The 24,471-nt window shown below is 46.6% G+C and overlaps 1 pseudogene; it reads left to right on the plus strand.

Annotated features, from left to right (window-relative positions):
* LOC139548257 (metabotropic glutamate receptor 5-like) overlaps nt 1–24,471 on the plus strand; it is a 106,794-nt pseudogene that overhangs the window by 12,570 nt on the left and 69,753 nt on the right.

Raw genomic sequence — 24,471 nt, forward strand, 5'->3', positions numbered from 1 at the left:
TGTCTGTCTCTGTGTTGTGAATATGAGGCTTTCTGTTTCTATGTTGTGAATAGGTTTTCTGTCTCTGTGTTGTGAATATGAGGCTTTCTGTCTCTGTGTTGTGAATAGGAGATTTCTGTCTCTGTGTTGTGAATAGGAGATTTCTGTCTCTGTGTTGTGAATAGGAGGTTTTCTGTCTCTGTGTTGTGAATATGAGGCTTTCTGTCTCTGTGTTGTGAATATGAGGCTTTCTGTCTCTGTGTTGTGAATATGAGGTTTTCTGTCTCTGTGTTGTGAATATGAGGCTTTCTGTCTCTGTGTTGTGAATATGAGGCTTTCTGTCTCTGTGTTGTGAATATGAGGTTTTCTGTCTCTGTGTTGTGAATATGAGGCTTTCTGTCTCTGTGTTGTGAATATGAGGCTTTCTGTCTCTGTGTTGTGAATATGAGGCTTTCTGTCTCTGTGTTGTGAATAGGAGGTTTTCTGTCTCTGTGTTGTGAATATGTTTTCTGTCTCTGTGTTGTGAATATGAGGATTTAGGAGTGTTTCTGTAAGTGTCACAGTAAGGAAGAAGGAACAGAAACAGTAGTGTTAGACTGGTCTGGTCTGGTCTTGTCTTTGTCTGGTCTGGTCTGGTCTGGTCTGGTCTTGTTTTGTCTTGTTTTGTCTGGTCTGGTCTGGTCTGGTGTTGTCTAGTTTTGTCTGGTCTGGTCTGGTTTTGTCTGGTCTGGTCTGGTTTTGTCTGGTTTTGTTTTGTCTTGTTTTGTTTTGTTTTGTCTGGTCTGGTCTGGTCTGGTGTTGTCTAGTTTTGTCTGGTCTGGTCTGGTTTTGTCTGGTTTTGTTTTGTCTTGTTTTGTTTTGTTTTGTCTGGTCTGGTCTGGTCTTGTCTTGTCTTGTTTTGTCTTGTTTTGTTTTGTCTGGTCTGGTGTTGTCTGGTTTTGTCTGGTCTGGTCTGGTCTGGTTTTGTCTGGTCTGGTCTGGTGTTGTCTGGTTTTGTCTGGTCTGGTCTGGTCTGGTTTTGTCTGGTCTGGTCTGGTTTTGTCTGGTCTGGTCTTGTCTGGTCTGGTGTCGTCTGGTGTTGTCTGGTCTGGTTTTGTCTGGTTTGGTCTGGTTTTGTCTGGTTTTGTCTGGTCTGGTGTTGTCTGGTCTTGTCTGGTCTGGTGTTGTCTGGTCTGGTCTTGTCTGGTCTTGTCTGGTCTGGTCTGGTTTTGTCTGGTTTTGTCTGGTCTGGTGTTTTCTGGTCTTGTCTTTGTCTGGTCTAGTTTTGTCTGGTCTGATCTAGTTTTGTCTGGTCTGATCTGATTTTGTCTGGTCTGGTCTGGTTTTGTCTGGTCTGGTCTGGTTTTGTCTGGTCTGGTCTGGTTTTGTCTGGTCTGGTTTTGTCTGGTCTTGTCTGGTGTTGTCTGGTCTTGTCTGGTTTTGTCTGGTCTGGTCTGGTTTTGTTTGGTTTTGTCTGGTCTGGTCTTGTCTGGTGTTTTCTGGTGTTGTCTGGTGTTTTCTGGTGTTGTCTGGTGTTGTCTGGTCTGGTCTTGTCTGGTGTTGTCTGGTGTGGTTTTGTCTGGTTTTGTCTGGTCTTGTCTGGTCTTGTCTTGTCTGGTCTTGTCTGGTTTTGTCTGGTCTGGTCTGGTCTTGTCTGGTCTGGTTTTGTCTGGTTTTGTCTGGTTTTGTCTGGTCTGGTCTTGTCTGGTGTTGGTCTGGTCTGGTCTGGTCTTGTCTTGTTTTGTCTTGTTTTGTTTTGTCTGGTCTGGTGTTGTCTGGTTGGAGGTTAGAGGGAACATAAACACAGAGGAAGAGAGAGGTTAGAGGGAACATAAACAGAGGAAGAGAGAGGGAGAGAGGTTAGAGGGAACATAAACACAGAGGAAGAGAGAGGTTAGAGGTTAGAGGGAACATAAACACAGAGGAAGAGAGAGGTTAGAGGTTAGAGGGAACATAAACAGAGGAAGAGAGAGGGAGAGAGGTTAGAGGGAACATAAACACAGAGGAAGAGAGAGGGAGAGAGGTTAGAGGGAACATAAACACAGAGGAAGAGAGAGGGAGAGAGGTTAGAGGGAACATAAACACAGAGGAAGAGAGAGGGAGAGAGGTTAGAGGGAACATAAACACAGAGGAAGAGAGAGGGAGAGAGGTTAGAGGGAACATAAACACAGAGGAAGAGAGAGGGGAGAGGTTAGAGGGAACATAAACACAGAGGAAGAGAGAGGGAGAGAGGTTAGAGGGAACATAAACACAGAGGAAGAGAGAGGGAGAGAGGTTAGAGGGAACATAAACACAGAGGAAGAGAGAGGGGAGAGGTTAGAGGGAACATAAACACAGAGGAAGAGAGAGGGGAGAGGTTAGAGGGAACATAAACACAGAGGAAGAGAGAGGGAGAGAGGTTAGAGGGAACATAAACACAGAGGAAGAGAGAGGGAGAGAGGTTAGAGGGAACATAAACACAGAGGAAGAGAGAGGGAGAGAGGTTAGAGGGTGACGAAAGAAAAACAGGAGGCAAAAGGAGACGGAGAGGATGAGATTCAAAGAAAGAGAGAGAGACCGTGTGGGATAGTACAATGGAAAGGGAGACATGTTAAATGTGTGTTTTAAAATGAGAGTGTGAATATGCTGGTTGTCTCTGTCAGCATCCTTTATAGATATGGTCGGTGATAAACTCTGGGCTGAGGAGGAGGAGTCAGAATGATCAATAAATCACCTGAATGAGAGATGCTTGATCATATCTCATGCTCTCTGTCAGTCCTACAGCGACAGGGTGTGTGTGTGAGGGGGTGTTTCTGTGTGTGTTTAGGAAGTATGTGTGTGTGTGTAGCGGTGACAGTGAGGAACCTAGGAACTGAGTAAGGGCCTCAGAACTTCCTATTGTTAACTATGTGTGGTAGAGATGTTATTTCCTCCCATAGCTCTCTTGGGAGTGACAATTGGATTGATTTAACCTTTATTTTACCAGGTAAGTTGACTGAGAACACGTTCTCATTTACAGCAACGACCTGGGGAATAGTTACAGGGGAGAGGAGGGGGGATGAACGAGCCAATTGTCATGTCACAGTGTCAACTGGAGATACAGCTCTGTCCCTTGTGTATGGCTGTATATGTGTGCGTGTGTGTGACTGAGTGTGTGTGTGTGTGTGTGTGTGTGTGTGTGTGTGTGTGTGTGTGTGTGTGTGTGTGTGTGTGTGTGTGTGTGTGTGTGTGGCTGTATGTGTGTGTGTGTGTGTGTGTGTGTGTGTGTGTGTGTGTGTGTGTGTGTGTGTGTGTGTGTGTGTGTGTGTGTGTGTGTGTGTGTGTGTGTGTGTGTGTGTGTGTGTGTGGCTGTATGTTTGTGTGTGTGTGACTGAGTGTGTGTGTGGCTGTATGTTTGTGTGTGTGTGACTGAGTGTGTGTGTGTGGCTGTATGTTTGTGTGTGTGTGACTGAGTGTGTGTGTGTGGCTGTGTGTTTGTGTGTGTGGCTGTGTGGTTGTCTACCTCTTATAGGGAGGGATAGGTAGAGTAGCGAGGGAGGGGGTAGGAGTATGGGGAGGAGGGGACGGATAGGTAGGGGGAGAGATGGAGGATAGGGAGGAGGGATAGGTAGGGGGAGATATGGAGGACAGGGAGGAGGGATAGGTAAGGGGGAGAGATGGAGGATAGGGAGGAGGGATAGGTAGGGGGAGAGATGGAGGATAGGGAGGAGGGATAGGTAGGGGGAGATATGGAGGATAGGGAGGAGGGATAGGTAAGGGGAGAGATGGAGGATAGGGAGGAGGGATAGGTAGGGGGAGATATGGAGGATAGGGAGGAGGGATAGGTAGGGGGAGATATGGAGGATAGGGAGGAGGGATTGGTAGGGGGAGAGATGGAGGATGGGGAGGAGGGATAGGTAGGGGGAGAGATGGAGGATAGGGAGGAGGGATAGGTAGGGGGAGATATGGAGGATAGGGAGGAGGGATAGGTAGGGGGAGATATGGAGGATAGGGAGGAGGGATTGGTAGGGGGAGAGATGGAGGATGGGGAGGAGGGATAGGTAGGGGGAGAGATGGAGGATAGGGAGGAGGGATAGGTAGGGGGAGATATGGAGGATAGGGAGGAGGGATAGGTAGGGGGAGATATGGAGGATAGGGAGGAGGGATAGGTAGGGGGAGATATGGAGGATAGGGAGGAGGGATAGGTAGGGGGAGAGATGGAGGATAGGGAGGAGGGATAGGTAGGGGGAGATATGGAGGATAGGGAGGAGGGATAGGTAGGGGGAGATATGGAGGATGGGGAGGAGGGATTGGTAGGGGGAGAGATGGAGGATGGGGAGGAGGGACAGGTAGGGGGAGATAGGGAGGATAGGGAGGATAGGGAGGAGGGATAGGTAAGGGGAGAGATGGAGGATGGGGAGAAGGGATAGGTAGGGGGAGATGGAGGATGGGGAGGAGGGATAGGTAGGGGGAGAGATGGAGGATGGGGAGAAGGGATAGGTAGGGGGAGATGGAGGATAGGGAGGAGGGATAGGTAGGGGGGGAGATGGAGGATGGGGAGGATGGATAGGTAGGGGGAGAGATGGAGGATGGGGAGGAGGGATAGGTAGGGGGAGAGATGGAGGATAGGGAGGAGGGATAGGTAGGGGGAGAGATGGAGGATGGGGAGGAGGGATAGGTAGGGGGGGAGATGGAGGATGGGGAGGAGGGATAGGTAGGGGGAGAGAAGGAGGATAGGGAGGAGGGATAGGTAGGGGGGGAGATGGAGGATAGGGAGGAGGGATAGGTAGGGGGGGAGATGGAGGATAGGGAGGAGGGATAGGTAAGGGGAGAGATGGAGGATGGGGAGGAGGGATAGGTAGGGGGAGAGATGGAGGATAGGGAGGAGGGATAGGTAAGGGGAGAGATGGAGGATGGGGAGGAGGGATAGGTAGGGGGGGAGATGGAGGATAGGGAGGAGGGATAGGTAGGGGGAGAGATGGAGGATGGGGAGGAGGGATAGGTAGGGGGAGAGATGGAGGATGGGGAGGAGGGATAGGTAGGGGGAGAGATGGAGGAGGGATAGGAGGGATAGGTAGGGGGGGAGATGGAGGATGGGGAGGAGGGATAGGTAGGGGGGGAGATGGAGGATGGGGAGGAGGGATAGGTAGGGGGGGAGATGGAGGATGGGGAGGAGGGATAGGTAGGGGGGGAGATGGAGGATGGGGAGGAGGGATAGGTAAGGGGAGAGATGGAGGATGGGGAGGAGGGATAGGTAGGGGGAGATAGAGAGGAGGGATAGGTAGGGGGGAGATGGAGGATGGGGAGGAGGGATAGGTAGGGGGAGATAGGGAGGAGGGATAGGTAGGGGGGAGATGGAGGATGGGGAGGAGGGATAGGTAGGGGGAGATAGGGAGGAGGGATAGGTAGGGGGGGAGATGGAGGATGGGGAGGAGGGATAGGTAGGGGGAGATAGGGAGGAGGGATAGGTAGGGGGGAGATGGAGGATGGGGAGGAGGGATAGGTAAGGGGAGAGATGGAGGATGGGGAGGAGGGATAGGTAGGGGGAGATAGGGAGGAGGGATAGGTAGGGGGGAGATGGAGGATGGGGAGGAGGGATAGGTAGGGGGAGATAGGGAGGAGGGATAGGTAGGGGGAGATGGAGGATGGGGAGGAGGGATAGGTAGGGGGAGATAGGGAGGAGGGATAGGTAGGGGGGGAGATGGAGGATGGGGAGGAGGGATAGGTAGGGGGGGAGATGGAGGATGGGGAGAAGGGATAGGTAGGGGGAGAGATGGAGGATAGGGAGGAGGGATAGGTAGGGGGAGATAGGGAGGATAGGGAGGAGGGATAGGTAAGGGGAGAGATGGAGGATGGGGAGGAGGGATAGGTAGGGGGAGAGATGGAGGATAGGGAGGAGGGATAGGTAGGGGGAGATGGAGGATGGGGAGGAGGGATAGGCAGGGGGAGAGATGGAGGATGGGGAGGAGGAGCAGCCAGGGATAACAGATTAAATAGCCATTCTGAAGTCTGTAGTCTGAAGTCTGAAGTCTGTAGTCCATAGTCTGAAGTCTGTAGTCTGAAGTCCGTAGTCTGAAGTCTGTAGTCTGAAGTCTGTAGTCATAAGCCTGTAGTCATAAGTCTGACGTCTGTAGTTGTATGTTTGTAGTCTGAAGTCTGAAGGCCATAGTTCGAAGTCTGTATTCTGTAGTCGGAAGTCTGTTGTCTGTTGTCTGTAGTTGTAAGTCTGTAGTCTGACGTCTGAGGTCTGTAGTCTGTAGTCTGCACATGGAGGAGAGGATACAGGAGGAGAAAAAGGATCAGAGAATGAGAGAATGGGGGGTACTTGCTTCCAAGACTCAGTGTGACTTCTCAGACAGCCCAGGTAAAGGGCGGGAGGGACTTCTGAGGAGACTAACCCTGTTGGGATTTACCTTGGACCACACCTGGGCTCCATGTCAACTCCAGGATATTCAGACCATGACTTGAAAATGATCCATCATTTTTCTCTCATTTTTCACATCATTGCTTCAATTCAAATCCACTTCCTGAAATTATATTGAGAAAGGCTGAGTTTTGTGCGTCAGACATACTGACACACATTCTGACAAACTCTCACTTCCAAGTACCCCCTAACCACCCCCCCTCTCTGTTCCTTCTCTCTATCCCTTTGCCCCTCTCTCCCTCTCTCTGTCCCTCTTTCCCTCTGTCCCCCTCTCCCTCTCTATCCCTCTGTCCTTTGGCTCCCGCTCCCTCTCTCTGTCCCTCTGTCCCCTTCTCCCTCTCTCTATCCCTATGTCCCCCTCTCTCTCTCCCTCTCTCTGTCCCTCTGTCCTCCTCCCCTCTCTCCCTCTCTCGATCCCTCTGTCCCCCTCTCTCTCTCTATCCCTCTGTCATCCTCTCCCTCTCTGTCCCTTTGTTCCATTCTCCCTCTCTATCCCTCTCTCTCTCTCCCCCTCTCCCCAAAGTACTGAGTGACAGAGTTGTCTCTGCTCTCCTGAGAGGGAACATTAAATGGACGGTGCTTATTTGGGCAGAGATGATACCTCTCAGGGGATTAAAACTGTTGAATTGGAGTGTGTGGGAGAGAGAGATGGAAATAGTGTGTGTGTGTGTGTGTGTGTGTGTGTGTGTGTGTGTGTGTGTGTGTGTGTGTGTGTGTGTGTGTGTGTGTGTGTGTGTGTGTGTGTGTGTGTGTGTGTGTGTGTGTGGATGTGTGTGAGAGGTAGTGAAGAGGTCGTTCACTGAGATTAATGGGATGTGCCTGGGTTGTTGCCATGGTAAACAGGGTCAAAAGTGTCTGGTTGGAGTTTAATAAATTCATTTAGGAAATGTGTGTGTGTGTGTGTGTGTTTGTGTGTTTGTGTGTTTTGTGTGTGTGTGTGTGTGTGTGTGTGTGTGTGTGTGTGTGTGTGTGTGTGTGTGTGTGTGTGTGTGTGTGTGTGTGTGTGTGTGTGTGTGTGTGTGTGTGTGTGTGTGTGTGTGTGTGTGTGTGTGTGTGTAATACATTGATGTTGTAGGAGAGACATATTCTCACCAGACACTAACTTGTGTTTGTGTGTGCTTGCGTGTATGTGTGTGTATTGAGTGTGTGTTAGAGACTTTTGGCCTATATTGCCACCTCTCACTATTTGAGGTGTACACTGAGTTGTTGTGTTTAACTGTCTCTGAAACATGATTGACTGTCACTCTGACTGTCACACTGACTGTCATTCATTCTACCCTAGGCATTTCTATGTACCCTAGGCATTTCTATGTACCCTAGGCATTTCTATGTACCCCAGGTATTTCTATGTACCCTAGGCATTTCTATGTACCCTAGGCATTTCTATGTACCCTAGGCATTTCTATGTACCCTAGGCATTTCTATGTACCCTAGGCATTTCTATGTACCCTAGGCATTTCTATGTACCCTAGGCATTTCTATGTACCCTAGGCATTTCTATGTACCCTAGGTATTTCTAAGCAGCACAGGATTAAAGTGAAAGAGGAGGATAGAGGTAATGAAAGAGAGAGAGATGGAGAGATGAGAGAGACCATTTCACTTAGAGTTAATTGATGTCTAGTCCGGTCAGATTGGTTGTGTCATTACAGTGATACACAATCGTTCTTATTACTGAGCCCTAAAACACTGTCTGTCTCTAGCTTCCACATAGCAGGAGTTAGAGTTACTGAGACCTAACACACTGTCTGTCTCTAGCTTCCACATAGCAGGAGTTAGTTACTGAGCCCTAACACACTGTCCGTCTCTAGCTTCCACATAGCAGGAGTTAGTTACTGAGACCTAACACACTGTCTGTCTCTAGCTTCCACATAGCAGGAGTTAGTTACTGAGACCTAACACACTGTCTGTCTCTAGCTTCCACATAGCAGGAGTTAGTTACTGAGACCTAACACACTGTCTGTCTCTAGCTTCCACATAGCAGGAGTTAGTTACTGAGACCTAACACACTGTCTGTCTCTAGCTTCCACATAGCAGGAGTTAGTTACTGAGACCTAACACACTGTCTGTCTCTAGCTTCCACATAGCAGGAGTTAGAGTTACTGAGACCTAACACACTGGCTGTCTCTAGCTTCCACATAGCAGGAGTTAGTTACTGAGACCTAACACACTGTCTGTCTCTAGCTTCCACATAGCAGGAGTTAGAGTTACTGAGACCTAACACACTGTCCGTCTCTAGCTTCCACATAGCAGGAGTTAGTTACTGAGACCTAACACACTGTCTGTCTCTAGCTTCCACATAGCAGGAGTTAGAGTTACTGAGACCTAACACACTGGCTGTCTCTAGCTTCCACATAGCAGGAGTTAGTTACTGAGACCTAACACACTGTCTGTCTCTAGCTTCCACATAGCAGGAGTTAGAGTTACTGAGACCTAACACACTGTCTGTCTCTAGCTTCCACATAGCAGGAGTTAGTTACTGAGACCTAACACACTGTCTGTCTCTAGCTTCCACATAGCAGGAGTTAGTTACTGAGACCTAACACACTGTCTGTCTCTAGCTTCCACATAGCAGGAGTTAGTTACTGAGACCTAACACACCTTCTGTCTCTAGCTTCCACATAGCAGGAGTTAGAGTTACTGAGACCTAACACACTGTCTGTCTCTAGCTTCCACATAGCAGGAGTTAGTTACTGAGACCTAACACACTGTCTGTCTCTAGCTTCCATATAGCAGGAGTTAGTTACTGAGACCTAACACACTGTCTGTCTCTAGCTTCCACATAGCAGGAGTTAGTTACTGAGACCTAACACACTGTCTGTCTCTAGCTTCCACATAACAGGAGTTAGTTACTGAGACCTAACACACTGTCTGTCTCTAGCTTCCACATAGCAGGAGTTACTTACTGAGACCTAACACACTGTCTGTCTCTAGCTTCCACATAGCAGGAGTTAGTTACTGAGACCTAACACACTGTCTGTCTCTAGCTTCCACATAGCAGGAGTTAGTTACTGAGACCTAACACACTGTCTGTCTCTAGCTTCCACATAGCAGGAGTTAGTTACTGAGACCTAACACACTGTCTGTCTCTAGCTTCCACATAGCAGGAGTTAGTTACTGAGACCTAACACACTGTCTGTCTCTAGCTTCCACATAGCAGGAGTTAGAGTTACTGAGACCTAACACACTGTCTGTCTCTAGCTTCCACATAGCATGAGTTAGTTACTGAGACCTAACACACTGTCTGTCTCTAGCTAACACACTGTCTGTCTCTAGCTTCCACATAGCAGGAGTTAGTTACTGAGACCTAACACACTGTCTGTCTCTAGCTTCCACATAGCAGGAGTTAGAGTTACTGAGACCTTGGTTCACGGTACTCCCATCTTCCTGCTGAGATTAGAACCTTTTGGTTCACGGTACTCCCATTTTCCTGCTGAGATTAGAATCTCTTGGTTCACGGTACTCCCATCTTCCTGCTGAGATTAGAACCTTTTGGTTCACGGTACTCCCATATTCCTGCTGAGATTAGAATCTCTTGGTTCACGGTACTCCCATCTTCCTGCTGAGATTAGAACCTCTTGGTTCACGGTACTCCCATCTTCCTGCTGAGATTAGAACCTTTTGGTTCACGGTACTCCCATATTCCTGCTGAGATTAGAATCTCTTGGTTCTAGGTACTCCCATCTTCCTGCTGAGATTAGAACCTCTTGGTTCACGGTACTCCCATCTTCCTGCTGAGATTAGAACCTCTTGGTTCACGGTACTCCCATCTTCCTGCTGAGATTAGAACCTCTTGGTTAACAGTACTCCCATCTTCCTGCTGAGATTAGAACCTCTTGGTTCACGGTACTCCCATCTTCCTGCTGAGATTAGAACCTCTTGGTTCACAGTACTCCCATCTTCCTGCTGAGATTAGAATCTCTTGTCTCACGGTACTCCCATCTTCCTGCTGAGATTAGAATCTCTTGTCTCACGGTACTCCCATTTTCCTGCTGAGATTAGAACCTCTTGGTTCACGGTACTCCCATCTTCCTGCTGAGATTAGAACCTCTTGGTTCACAGTACTCCCATCTTCCTGCTGAGATTAGAATCTCTTGTCTCACGGTACTCCCATTTTCCTGCTGAGATTAGAATCTCTTGTCTCACGGTACTCCCATCTTCCTGCTGAGATTAGAATCTCTTGTTTTACGGTACTCCCATTTTCCTGCTGAGATTAGAATCTATTGTCGCACGGTACTCCCATCTTCCTGCTGAGATTAGAACCTCTTGGTTCACGGTACTCCCATCTTCCTGCTGAGATTAGAATCTCTTGTCTCACGGTACTCCCATCTTCCTGCTGAGATTAGAACCTCTTGGTTCACGGTACTCCCATCTTCCTGCTGAGATTAGAATCTCTTGGTTCACAGTACTCCCATCTTCCTGCTGAGATTAGAACCTCTTGGTTCACGGTACTCCCATCTTCCTGCTGAGATTATAACCTCTTGGTTCACGGTACTCCCGTCTTCCTGCTGAGATTAGAATCTCTTGTCTCACGGTACTCCCATTTTCCTGCTGAGATTAGAATCTCTTGTCTCACGGTACTCCCATCTTCCTGCTGAGATTAGAATCTCTTGTTTTACGGTACTCCCATCTTCCTGCTGAGATTAGAATCTCTTGTCTCACGGTACTCCCATCTTCCTGCTGAGATTAGAACCTCTTGGTTCACGGTACTCCCATCTTCCTGCTGAGATTAGAATCTCTTGTCTCACGGTACTCCCATCTTCCTGCTGAGATTAGAACCTCTTGGTTCACGGTACTCCCATCTTCCTGCTGAGATTAGAACCTCTTGGTTCACGGTAGTCCCATCTTCCTGCTGAGATTAGAACCTCTTGGTTCACGGTACTCCCATCTTCCTGCTGAGATTAGAACATCTTGGTTCACGGTACTCCCATTTTCCTGCTGAGATTAGAATCTCTTGTCTCACGGTACTCCCATCTTCCTGCTGAGATTAGAATCTCTTGTCTCACGGTACTCCCATCTTCCTGCTTCACAACCATGTCTGTCAGGTATCGATTCATTTGACTATTTTCATCATTGATTTATTTATTTCAGTAATTTAAGGGCTTTTTGTCTAGTTGTCTAATGCTGGTGGGGCATGTTAACCTGTTTTAATGTTACTCCTGAATCACTATGATCAATAAAATAGTTTGTCTTGAGTGTATTTTTAACAGAGCTGAGATTTACTTCAAAGTGCATTCACCCTATTGTTTAATCAAATTGTTTAATTTACAAAAGTGCCTAGGAAGGAGGGGTTAGGGCTTCTCCTGGACAGGGCCTAACTTTACTGGCCCAATAAGCACATGTCCTAGAGGATTGGGACAGTGGTTAGGGAGTTTGACATTGGTGCTTGTGGCCCGTGTTCCAGACTCTGTCCTCTAGGGGAGCCAGTCACCCTGCTCTCACGTTCTTATACAGTATGTGCAGTATGTTAATGTACTTATTTGGCAATAGTTACAACACACTTATCTGATCTAATTAAAATGAGCTTATCAATGACACGTTTGTACTACATTGTATCTGTGGTGTGGGATAGAGTTCTCTTTGAGATGCTCAGCTGTATAGATTTAATGTGGTCTGAATTCATGCTCAAGGGGAAATCCTACAGATTCCCATCTATCAATGACAAGGTTTCCATCCAACGTTTTTATGCGAGATTAAAGTACATGTTGGATAAAAAATGTAATGAAATGAAATATTTGTCGGTAAACATTCCAAATGTCGACAAAACAAAATACGCTAGACAAGGTGGGATCTTTACGCTAGACAAGGTGGGATCTTTTTGTGTCAAATACTGATATAACCATCATATCGAAAGTGAACTTGGAGTCACGCGATGACATGTTGTGATGACATGATGACATGACATGTTGTGAAACCATGCCGTTTATTAGGCTACAGATGAAATAATTTATGATAAACTTCACAGGGTGGTGAAAGTTCTGATGAACTTCACAGGGTGGTGAAAGTTCTGATGAACTTCACAGGGTGGTGAAAGTTCTGATGAACTTCACAAGGTGGTGAAAGTTCTGATGAACTTCACAGGGTGGTACAAGTTCTGATGAACTTCACAGGGTGGTACAAGTTCTGATGAACTTCACAGGGTGGTACAAGTTCTGATGAACTTCACAGGGTGGTGAAAGTTCTGATGAACTTCACAGGGTGGTGAAAGTTCTGATGAACTTCACAAGGTGGTGAAAGTTCTGATGAACTTCACAGGGTGGTGAAAGTTCTGATGAACTTCACAGGGTGGTGAAAGTTCTGATGAACTTCACAGGGTGGTGAAAGTTCTGATGAACTTCACAGGGTGGTGAAAGTTCTGATGAACTTCACAAGGTGGTGAAAGTTCTGATGAACTTCACAGGGTGGTGAAAGTTCTGATGAACTTCACAAGGTGGTGAAAGTTCTGATGAACTTCACAGGGTGGTGAAAGTTCTGATGAACTTCACAGGGTGGTGAAAGTTCTGATGAACTTCACAGGGTGGTGAAAGTTCTGATGAACTTCACAAGGTGGTGAAAGTTCTGATGAACTTCACAAGGTGGTGAAAGTTCTGATGAACTTCACAAGGTGGTGAAAGTTCTGATGAACTTCACAAGGTGGTGAAAGTTCTGATGAACTTCACAAGGTGGTGAAAGTTCTGATGAACTTCACAAGGAGGTGAAAGTGCAGTGATCTTGATGCTCCTTTCTAATAAATATCCAGGGTCTGATTCTGGTGACATGATGATCGACGCTTGACTGCCTTTTTTGACAAATAAAAATAATTGCGCTCATATCCTTAATAATCTCAGCATGTAGACTAACCTACCGACACAGCCTACCCACACTGTATCTGCAAGCTGTTGGCTATAGCGCACGTGCCAAGACCAGAGAAGACACATTGGCTATTTAACGCAACAGTTTTTGTGAGAAAGCTATCGGTAGAGTTGAAAATGTAATGTAAACACATACACACTGTCACGCTCGTCGTCCTCCTCGTCTGAGGAGGAGTAGTTGGAAGGATCGGAGGACCAAAATGCAGCGTGGTATGTTTTCATCATGAATTTAATAAACAGAGAACACTGAACAAACTATACAAAACAATTAACGAACAACGAACGTGAAGCTATATAAGAAATGTGCTGACACAAGCAACTAACATAGACAATCACCCACAACCCACAATGACAAAACAGGCTACCTAAATATGGTTCCCAATCAGAGACAATGACTAACACCTGCCTCTGATTGAGAACCATATCAGGCCAAACACAGAAACAGACAAACTAGACATACAACATAGAATGCCCACTCAGATCACACCCTGACCAAACAAAACATAGAAACATACAAAGCAAACTATGGTCAGGGCGTGACAGTACCCCCCCCCCCCTCCCCCAAGGTGCGGACTCCGGCCGCAAAACCTGAACCTATAGGGGAGGGTCTGGGTGGGCATCTGTCTGCGGGGGCGGCTCTGGTGCTGGACGTGGACCCCACTCCACCATAGTCTTAGTCCACTTTAGTAGCGTCCTTTGAGCGGCGACCCTCGCCGCCGACCTAGGACTGCCAACCCTACTAAAGTGCCCCACTGGACTGAGGGGCAGCTCCGGACTGAAGGGCAGCTCCGGACTGAAGGGCAGCTCCGGACTGAAGGGCAGCTCCGGACTGAAGGACAGCTCCGGACTGAAGGGCAGCTCCGGACTGAAGGGCAGCTCTCTGGCAGCTCCTGGCTGACAGACGGCTCTGGCAGCTCCTGGCTGACGGACGTCTCTGGCAGCTCCTGGCTGACGGACGGCTCTGGCGGCTCCTGGCTGACGGACGGCTCTGGCGGCTCCTGGCTGACGGACGGCTCTGGCGGCTCCTGGCTGACGGACGGCTCTGGCGGCTCCTGGCTGACGGACGGCTCTGGCGGCTCCTGACTGACGGACGGCTCTAGCGGCTCAGGACAGACGGGCGGCTCTGACGGCTCAGGACAGACGGGCGGCTCAGACGGCGCTGGACAGACGGGCGGCTCAGACGGCGCTGGACAGACGGGCGGCTCAGACGGCGCTGGACAGACGGGCGGCTCAGACGGTGCTGGACAGACGGGCGGCTCAGACGGCGCTGGACAGACAGGCGCACCTGTAGGGAGGAGACGGAGAGACAGCCTGGTGCGTGGGGCTGCCACAGGACCCACCAGGCTGGGGAGACCTACAGGAGGCCTGGTGTTTGGAGGAGGCACCGGAAGGACCGGGCTGTGGGGGAGCACTGGAGCTCTGTTGCGCAGCCTTGGCACCACTCCCCCAGGCTGGATAACTACTCTAGCCCGGACCCTCCAGAGTGCAGTGGTTGAACCGGGCTGTGGGTGAGCACTGGAGATCTAGTGCTTATTATAAGCAGCGCGTTACTGGTCAGGCACCGTGTTATGCGGTTAAGCGAGTATTCATATTTATTAGAATACTTTCAATAAAGAACAAAAACAATAAACTGACAAAATAAACGAAGACGCAACAGTCCCGAAATAGTGAACACTAAACACAGGAACACACGAACAGGAACATACAACATAGAATGCCCACTCAGATCACACCCTGACCAAACAAAACCTAGAAACATACAAAGCAAACTATGGTCAGGGTGTGACACACACACTGATTTTTATCAGCAACAAATCCATTTGGTGGAAACACACCACTGGTGGGAAAATGCTCATATTTTCATTATGCAGATTTTCTAATATTCACATGAAAATCTGTTGCCAATTGGATGGAAGCCAAGCTACTGAGAAACACATTTAATTAGAGCAGACAAATGACATTAAAATATTTTGCTAAGAATGTTGGAGTAGTGGGATTCACATAGCGGGTCTCAAACACAGGCCAACAACACCAATGACGAACACCCTAGCCACTGTCCCAATATGGGATATATCTAGGACATGTGCTTATTGGGCCAGTATAGTTCGGCCCTGTCCAGAAGAAGCCCAAACCCCTCCTTCCTAGGCAGTAGTGTAGATCAGAAACAACTTGATAGGTGGAAGGCTGTAAGCAATGGGGTATATTCACATCTCAGCTCTGTTAAATAATACACTCAAGACAAACTTGTATTGATCATAGTGATTCAGGAGGATCATTTTAACAGGTTAACAAGGCCCACCAACAAAAGACAACGATAGTGAAAGCCTTTAAATAGCTGAAATAAGTCAATCACATCACAAATGATAGTAGTCAGAATAAGTGATACAAGACACAGACATTGTGACGTAGAAAGAAGATTGGTCCCAAGAGGTTGGTAGTTCAAATTCCAGGTGAGGACTGCTGAATAATAATTACTTGAGAAATCAACATTCAAAATGTAATCATGTGTGTCAAATATGTAAGTTGAAAAAGCGGAATATTAAAAGCACTGTGTGTGAGTATCCTTGACAATGAGCTCTGGATGGATCAGTGGTTCACCAATCAGGGCCTTAATTGGCTTGGCAACAGTAACAAGTCATTTAAAAAATAAAAATAAATATTCTTGCAACATTCTCATGAAACGTGTCTAGAACAATAATATTGTATATTCTGAGAACATGGTGACCACGTTCTGTGTTTAACGTGTCTAGAACAATAATATTGTATATTCTGAGAACATGGTGACCACGTTCTGTGTTTGTTTGGTGAGACGTTGAAGGAATATTGTCCTAACCCTCAGAAAACTGGACACATGAATGTTCTTGCAACGTCCCATGAAACGTGTCTAAAACAATAATATTGTGTAGTCTGTGAACGCGGTCACCACGTTCTGAATAGGTTCTGTTTGACGTTAAGGGAATGATCTAACTCGAACATCAAAACATGATTAAAACATTATCATAAGGTGTTTACTAACATAGATAGAATGTTCCCCTAACTAACGGAAAACTGAACACACAAACAGTAGGGGAACATTACAAAAAGATTCTCTCTTTTTTGTTGGGGGGTGGGGGGGGGGGGGGTTGTATTTATTGAAATAGGACAGTGAAGAGGAGACAGGAGACATTGTGAGTCAGAAGGATATGGGTCAGATTGGAACCCACGGTGACTGTGGTATACATGTGTGCTGAGGTCTGTGGGACGAACCACTGGACCACACAGGTGGACAGGTGAACGTTATTTCTTGTTAGGCAACTACAGCATGTTATACCCATGACTTCAGATGATGGAGAGGAGAAACCAGAGAGGAGATACGAGAGGAAGAAAAGATAAACGGAGAGAGATCTGAGTCTGAGCTGCACTTAAAGAAACTTCTAGACGTTAGAAGATAAGAGGTGAAGGGGCTGAGATAAGAGGTGAAGGGGGCAGGTGTTTCTGGTGTGAGCCAGAGTCCTGGTGAGAATTGGTTTGTCCTGAGCAGATAATTGCCATTGTGATGGGAACGGCCGTGACAGCTGAGGCTGAATGGAGAGCACATTATGTGTTGTTGGCTGCTGTTCTGATCCGCTCACTTCTGTGTCTCGAAAGATATTATATTTTGGATAGAGATATCTTTTTCTCCGGTCTCTATTTTCCTCTATCCCACCAGGAAGCCGGCTCTCCATCAGTCTCCCACTGTGTGTTTGTGTGTAGCTGTGTGTGCTTCACAAATTATTCCCAGTTTGACTGAGTGTGAAGGTGGTTACGTGCTATCTTGTTAAGGGCTGGAGTGTGTGTGTGTGTGTGTCTGTGTGTGTGTGTGTGTGTGTGTGTGTGTGTTTGTGTGGTTGGTGTGTGTGTTTAATAATATAATATTAAATATAATAATATTTAATAATAATATAATAGTATACTATGGTATGAATACTGTAGTATTACCATGTTTATATACTATTATATTCACTGCAGTGTTTTTGCTGACATTACTGTAGTATACTGTAGTATTTACTGTAGTGTTTTGCGGACATTACTGTAGTATTTACTGTAGTGTTTTTGCGGACATTACTGTAGTATACTGTGGTATTTACTGTAGTGTTTTTGCATGACTGTAGTATACTGTAGTATTTACTGTAGTGTTTTTGCATGACTGTAGTATACTGTAGTATTTACTGTAGTGTTTTTGCATGACTGTAGTATACTGTAGTATTTACTGTAGTGTTTTTGCATGACTGTAGTATACTGTAGTATTTACTGTAGTGTTTTTGCATGACTGTAGTATACTGTAGAGTTTTTGTTTTATTATCTTTGACATAGAAGTGGGGCTTTCTCCTTGAGGAAATGTATTAGAGAACTACTAAATAGCCTAGTGGTTAGAGTGTTGGACCAGTAACTGAAAGGTTGCCGGATCGAATCCCTGAGCTGACAAGGTAAACATCTGTCATTCTGCCTCTGAACAAGGCAGTTAACCCACTGTTCCCTGGGTGCTGAACACCTCTCTGATTCAGAGGGGTTGGGTTAAATGCAGAAGACACATTTCAGTTGAATGCATTCAGTTGTACAACTGACTAGGTATCCCTCCTTTTCCCTAAAAGAGTCTCTTTAACCTGCAATGAAGTAGAACTGGACTCTGAACAGCTACCGTAGTTCAGAGCTTCTACTCTTTTCTTCTCCCTGTAGAGAACACAACATATGCTCTATACTTGGCATGTAGGTAACTCACTCATTGGTGGCACAAATTGGGATATGGGGGGATGGTAGTGGGTGGGATATATGCAAATGAATACTGTACTATTACTATATTGCTATATTACTACTGATTGTTTTTGCAGACACTGTAGTGTTTTTGCGGACATTACTGTAGTATTTATTACAGTGTTTTTTTCCCTTCAACAATACTGTTGTATTTAATATAGTATTCTACAAAATGCTATAGTAAGTACTCCACATGATTGAGGGATACTACAGTGTGTAGTATAGTATTCTACGGTATACTACAACATTATATAGTAAGCACTACACAATCGAGAGATACTGCAGTGTGTAGTATAGTATTGTACGGTATACTACAACATTATATAGTAAGCACTACACAATCGAGAGATACTGCAGTGTGTAGTATAGTATTCTACGGTATACTACAACATTATATAGTAAGTACTATAGTATGTGTTCGTGTCGAGATGTGTGTTCTGTGACTGGTGTTGAGTTGATGTGAGGGGCTAAAGACTCGGATCTCCTCTCACTGGCAGCCTCTGTTCTCTGTCACAGGAATGTTCACATAGCCAGGCCCTATGTATGTGAATTTGTGCTTTTTAAGTGTGTGTGGGCATGGCCATACATGTGTTCATTAGTAAGGGGGTGGGCTGTCTGTACCATCTGTCTCCTACTCCTCTCACCGAGACACTAATTACAGGACTTTACACATTGCTCTGCTACCCAAGACACACACACACACACACACACACACACACACACACACACACACGCACACGCACGCGCACGCGCACACACACCACGCACACGCACACGCACACGCACACGCACCCCCCCACCCCCCCCACCCCACCCCACACACACACACACACACACACACACACACACACACACACACACACACAGGATTTTACACATGGCTACATGGGCTCTGCTCCTGCTAACTACATCCATACAGACCTGATACTATTACATGGTACATTCTCTGTGTAATTATTTGATGGTTGGAGCCCACTGGGACTTGTGAGGGGATCAGAGCTGGGAGATGAATGATCGTGTGAAAAACTGATACTAAAAGAAAGGTAGATAATGAAGGGGGGAATAAAGGGAGAGATGAGAGATGGTAAAAGAGAGGGAGAAACAACAGGGATAGAGAGAGAAAGAAAGGGGAATCCTATCAAACACTCTGCCAGCATGCACTCCCCTTCATTAGCATACATTTCAGGTCATCCACTTTCTCTTCTGATGAATGTGTGTTAAACACAGAGCAGACTATATATATATCTATACAGTACCAGTCTGATGAATGTGTGTTAAACACAGAGCAGACTCTATATATATCTATACAGTACCAGTCTGATGAATGTGTGTTAAACACAGAGCAGACTCTCTATATATATCTATACAGTACCAGTCTGATGAATGTGTGTTAAACACAGAGCAGACTATATATATATCTATACAGTACCAGTCTGATGAATGTGTGTTAAACACAGAGCAGACTCTCTATATATATCTATACAGTACCAGTCTGATGAATGTGTGTTAAACACAGAGCAGACTCTATATATATCTATACTGTCACGTTCCTGACCTGTTTTCTCTTGTTTTGTATGTCTTTATTGGTCAGGGCGTGAGTGTTGGGTGGGCAGTCTATGTTTTGTATTTCTATGTTGGGTTTTGTGTTCGGCCTGGTATGATTCTCAATTAGAGACAGGTGTGTATCGTTTGTCTCTGATTGAGAGTCATACTAAGGCAGCCAGGGTTTCACTGGTGTTTTGTGGGTGTTTGTTCCTGTGTCAGCGTTTGGGCCACACAGGACTGTTTCAGGTTAGTCACGTTTGTTGTTTTGTTAATTTGTAGTGTTTGTTGGTTTGCCATTAAATCATGAATACTTACCAATCCGCATCTTGGTCCGATCCATGCTCCTCCTCGTCTGAGGAGGAGAACGACATTGACAGCCGTTACATACAGTGGGGAGAACAAGTATTTGATACACTGCCGATTTTGAAGGTTTTCCTACTTACAAAGCATGTAGAGGTCTGTAATTTCTATCATAGGTACACTTCAACTGTGAGACAAAAATCCAAAAAATCACATTGTATGATTTTTAAGTAATTAATTTGCATTTTATTGCATGACATAAGTATTTGATCACCTACCAACCAGTAAGAATTCCGGCTCTCACAGACCTGTTAGTTTTTCTTTAAGAAGCCCTCCTGTTCTCCACTCATTACCTGTATTAATTAACTGCACCTGTTTGAACTCGTTACCTGTATAAAAGACACCTGTCCACACACAATCAAACAGATTCCAACCTCTCCACAATGGCCAAGACCAGAGAGCTGTGTAAGGACATCAGGGATAAAATTGTAGACCTGCACAAGGCTGGGATGGGCTACAGGACAATAGGCAAGCAGCTTGGTGAGAAGGAAACAACTGTTGGCGCAATTATTAGAAAATGGAAGAAGTTCAAGATGACGGTCAATCACCCTCGGTCTGGGGCTCCATGCAAGATTTCACCTCGTGGGGCATCAATGATCATGAGGAAGGTGAGGGATCAGCCCAGAACTACACGGCAGGACCTGGTCAATGACCTGAAGAGAGCTGGGACCACAGTCTCAAAGAAAACCATTAGTAACACACTACGCCGTCATGGATTAAAATCCTGCAGCGCACGCAAGGTCCCCCTGCTTAAGCCAGTGCATGTCCAGGCCTGTCTGAAGTTTGCCAATGACCATCTGGATGATCCAGAGGAGGAATGGGAGAAGGTCATGTGGTCTGATGAGACAAAAATAGAGCTTTTTGGTCTAACTCCACTCGCCGTGTTTGGAGGAAGAAGAAGTATGAGTACAACCCCAAGAACACCATCCCAACCGTGAAGCATGGAGGTGGAAACATCATTCTTTGGGGATGCTTTTCTGCAAAGGGGACAGGACGACTGCACCGTATTGAGGGGAGGATGGATGGGGCCATGTATCGCGAGATCTTGGCCAACAACCTCCTTCCCTCAGTAAGAGCATTGAAGATGGGTCGTGGCTGGGTCTTCCAGCATGACAACGACACGAAGCACACAGCCATGGCAACTAAGGAGTGGCTCCGTAAGAAGCATCTCAAGGTCCTGGAGTGGCCTAGCCAGTCTCCAGACCTGAACCCAATAGAAAATCTTTGGAGGGAGCTGAAAGTCCGTATTGCCCAGCGACAGCCCCGAAACCTGAAGGATCTGGAGAAGATCTGTAGGGAGGAGTGGGCCAAAATCCCTGCTGCAGTGTGTGCAAACCTAGTCAAGAACTACAGGAAACGTATGATCTCTGTAATTGCAAACAAAGGTTTCTGTACCAAATATTAAGTTCTGCTTTTCTGATGTATCAAATACTTATGTCATGCAATAAAATGCAAATTAATTACTTAAAAATCATACAATGTGATTTTCTGGATTTTTGTTTTAGATTCCGTCTCTCATAGTTGAAGTGTACCTATGATAATAATTACAGACCTCTACATGCTTTGTAAGTAGGAAAACCTGCAAAATCGGCAGTGTATCAAATACTTGTTCTCCCCACTGTATATATATATTTATTTCTCTCTATATATATATTTCTCTCTCTCTCTATATATATATATATGTGTATGTATGTGTGTTTCTCTCTCTATTGTGAGTATTCATTTAGAACTAAGACTATTAGTCTTTTTGAGCATTCTATACATGACACACATCCTCTCTTTCTCTCTTTCCCCTGTCCCTCTCTCTTCCTGTCGCTCACCGCCCTCTCTCCTGTCTCCTAGGTAACTACGGGGAGAGTGGGATGGAGGCCTTCAAGGATATGGCTGCCAAGGAGGGCATCTGCATCGCCCACTCTGGTAAGATCCTACTGGGGATGTCATTAACCGGGAAGTACATCTAGTCTGAGTGCCACATGGGACTATCTCAGGGCAAATTACACCCTATTTTTCATGTAGTGCACTGCCATGTGAAAAAGTAGTGCACTGTGTGGCGAATAGGATATTAGGTAAGTTTCCCTTGGGGAAATTACATGAAGTGAAACAGGGAAAATTAAATTACTCCTTAATCACTTACCTCATCTCCTGGTGTGTGTCCTATGGTAGGTAAGATATGGAGCAACGCGGGGGAGAAGAGTTTTGACAGGCTGCTGGAGCGTCTCAGAGCCCACCTGCCCAAGGCCAGGGTGGTAGCCTGCTTCTGTGAGGGCATGACGGTCAGGAACATCCTCATGGCCATGAGACGACAGGGACTGGTGGGGGAGTTCCTATTGGTCGGCAGGTCAGTGGACACTGGAAACGCAGACACACACACACACACACACACACACACACACACACACACACACACACACACACACACACACACACACACACACACACACACACACACACACTGAGACTGACACAGATACGCACACATTCAGACACACAATGTACATAAACATACAGTATGTGGACACCTGCTCGTCGAACATCTCAATCTAAAATCATGGGTATTAATATGGAGTTGTTCCCCCCTTTGCTGCTATTTCAGTCTTCTGTGAAGGCTTTGCAGTAGATGTTGGGACTTTGCTGCGGGACTTGGTTCTATTCAGCCACAAGAGCATTAGTGAGGTCGGGCACGGATGTTGGGCGATTAGGCCTGGCTCGCAGTCGGTGTTCCAATTCATCCCAAAGGTGTTCGATGCGGTTAAGGTCAGGACTCTGTGCAAGCCACTCAAGTTCTTCCACAGTGATGTCAACAAAACATTTCTGTATGGACCTCGCTTTGTGCACAGGGGCATTGCCATGCTGAAACAGGAAAGGGCCTTCCCCAAACTGTTGCCACAAAGTTGGAAGCACAGAATTGTCTAAAATGTTATTGTATGCTGTAGCATTAATATTTCCCTTTACTGGAACTAAGGGGCCTAGCCTGAACCATGAAAAACCTCCACCAAACTTTACAGTTGGCACTATGCATTGGGGCAGGTAGCGTTCTCCTGACATCTGCCAAACCCAGATTCGTCAGTCGGACTGCCAGATGGTGAAATCGTGATTCATCACTCCAGAGAAAACGTTTCCACTGCTCCAGAGTCCAATGGTGGCGAGCTTTACACCACTCCAGCCGAAGCCTGGCATTGAGCATGGTGATCTTAGGCTTGTGTGCGGCTGCTCGGCCATGGAAACTCATTTCATGACGCTCCCGAGTAACATTTATTGTGCTGACGTTGCTTCCAAAGGCAGTTTGGAATGTGGTAGTGAGTGTTGCAACCGAGAACAGGCAATTTTTATGCGCTACGCTGTTCAGCACTCGGCGGTCCCGTTCTGTGAGCTTGTGTGGCCTACCACTTCGCGGAGGAGCCGTTGTTGATCCTAGACGTTTCCACTTCACAATAACAGCACTTGCAGGGCAGAAATTTGACGAACTGACTTGTTGAAAAGGTGGCATCCTATGACTGTGCCACGTTGAAGTTACTGAGCTCTTCAGTAAGGCCATTCTACTGCCAATGTTTGTCTATGGAGGTTGCATCGATGTGCGCTCGATTTTATACACCTGCCAGCAACGGTGTAGCTGAAATAGCCAAATCCATTAATTTGAAAGGGTGTCCACATACTTTTGTATATAAAGTGTGTTTGTGTGTGAGGGGATGAGTGAGGGAATTGAATTAGATAGAAGGGTAGGATAATACATATGTGGGGGATGAAGAGAGAGAAGAGAGCGAGAGAGAGGGATAGAGAGGAGAAAGATAGAGAGAGAGAGGGGGGTGGGGATAGAGAGAGAAAGAGAGAGGGAGGAAGGGGGAGAGCGAGCGAGAGAGAGAGAGAGGAGCTGAACTGTTTTAGGAGGGCATGCCTAGGTCCTCCAAGTATTTACAAATAGGATCTAAAGACTTACCATACGCTCTCAACCCCCACTCTCTCTCTCTCTCAACCCCCTCTTGCTCTCTCTCTCTCGTGCTGTCTCTATGTATGTATCTTCTCTCTCCCCCCTCCCCTCCCCTCCCCTCCCCTCCCCTCCCCTCCCCTCCCCTCCCCTCCCCTCCCCTCTCTCTCTCTCGCTCTGTCTCTATGTATGTCTCTTCTCTCTCTCCCTCTCTGTCCCCCCTCTCCCCTCCTCTCTCTCTCTGTCTCTCTGTCTCTCTCTTCTCTCTAACACATTCAGTCTGTCTTCCTCTCTGCTCCTAGCAGTTCTGCTTTGTTCTACATCTCCCTTGTGCCCCCCCTCGCTCCCTTTTAAGAGTTCTGAGGTGTTTGTGCTCGAGGTGCAGACCCCACCCCATCTCACAATGCACAAGGGGACAACTGCTTACACTACACTCTATTGTGTGTATGTGTGTGCATGCCAAGCTCACTCTGGCCTCTTGAGCCTCTGTTGCCATGCCAACCTTTTAATTAACATAGTCATACATTTTTTAGCACCTACACTGTTAGCACCATGGAGAATAGAGACAGGCTCATGTCCTGTTATCCTATGTAATGTTAAATTCATTCCATTGAATTTCTATTTAATTCTATTTATCCCTTCAGTAACCTTACCTGAATAGCAGAGTGATCATCCTCATCATCATC

This window comes from Salvelinus alpinus, chromosome 21 (assembly GCF_045679555.1).
Source record: "Salvelinus alpinus chromosome 21, SLU_Salpinus.1, whole genome shotgun sequence".
Taxonomy (NCBI): domain Eukaryota; kingdom Metazoa; phylum Chordata; class Actinopteri; order Salmoniformes; family Salmonidae; genus Salvelinus; species Salvelinus alpinus.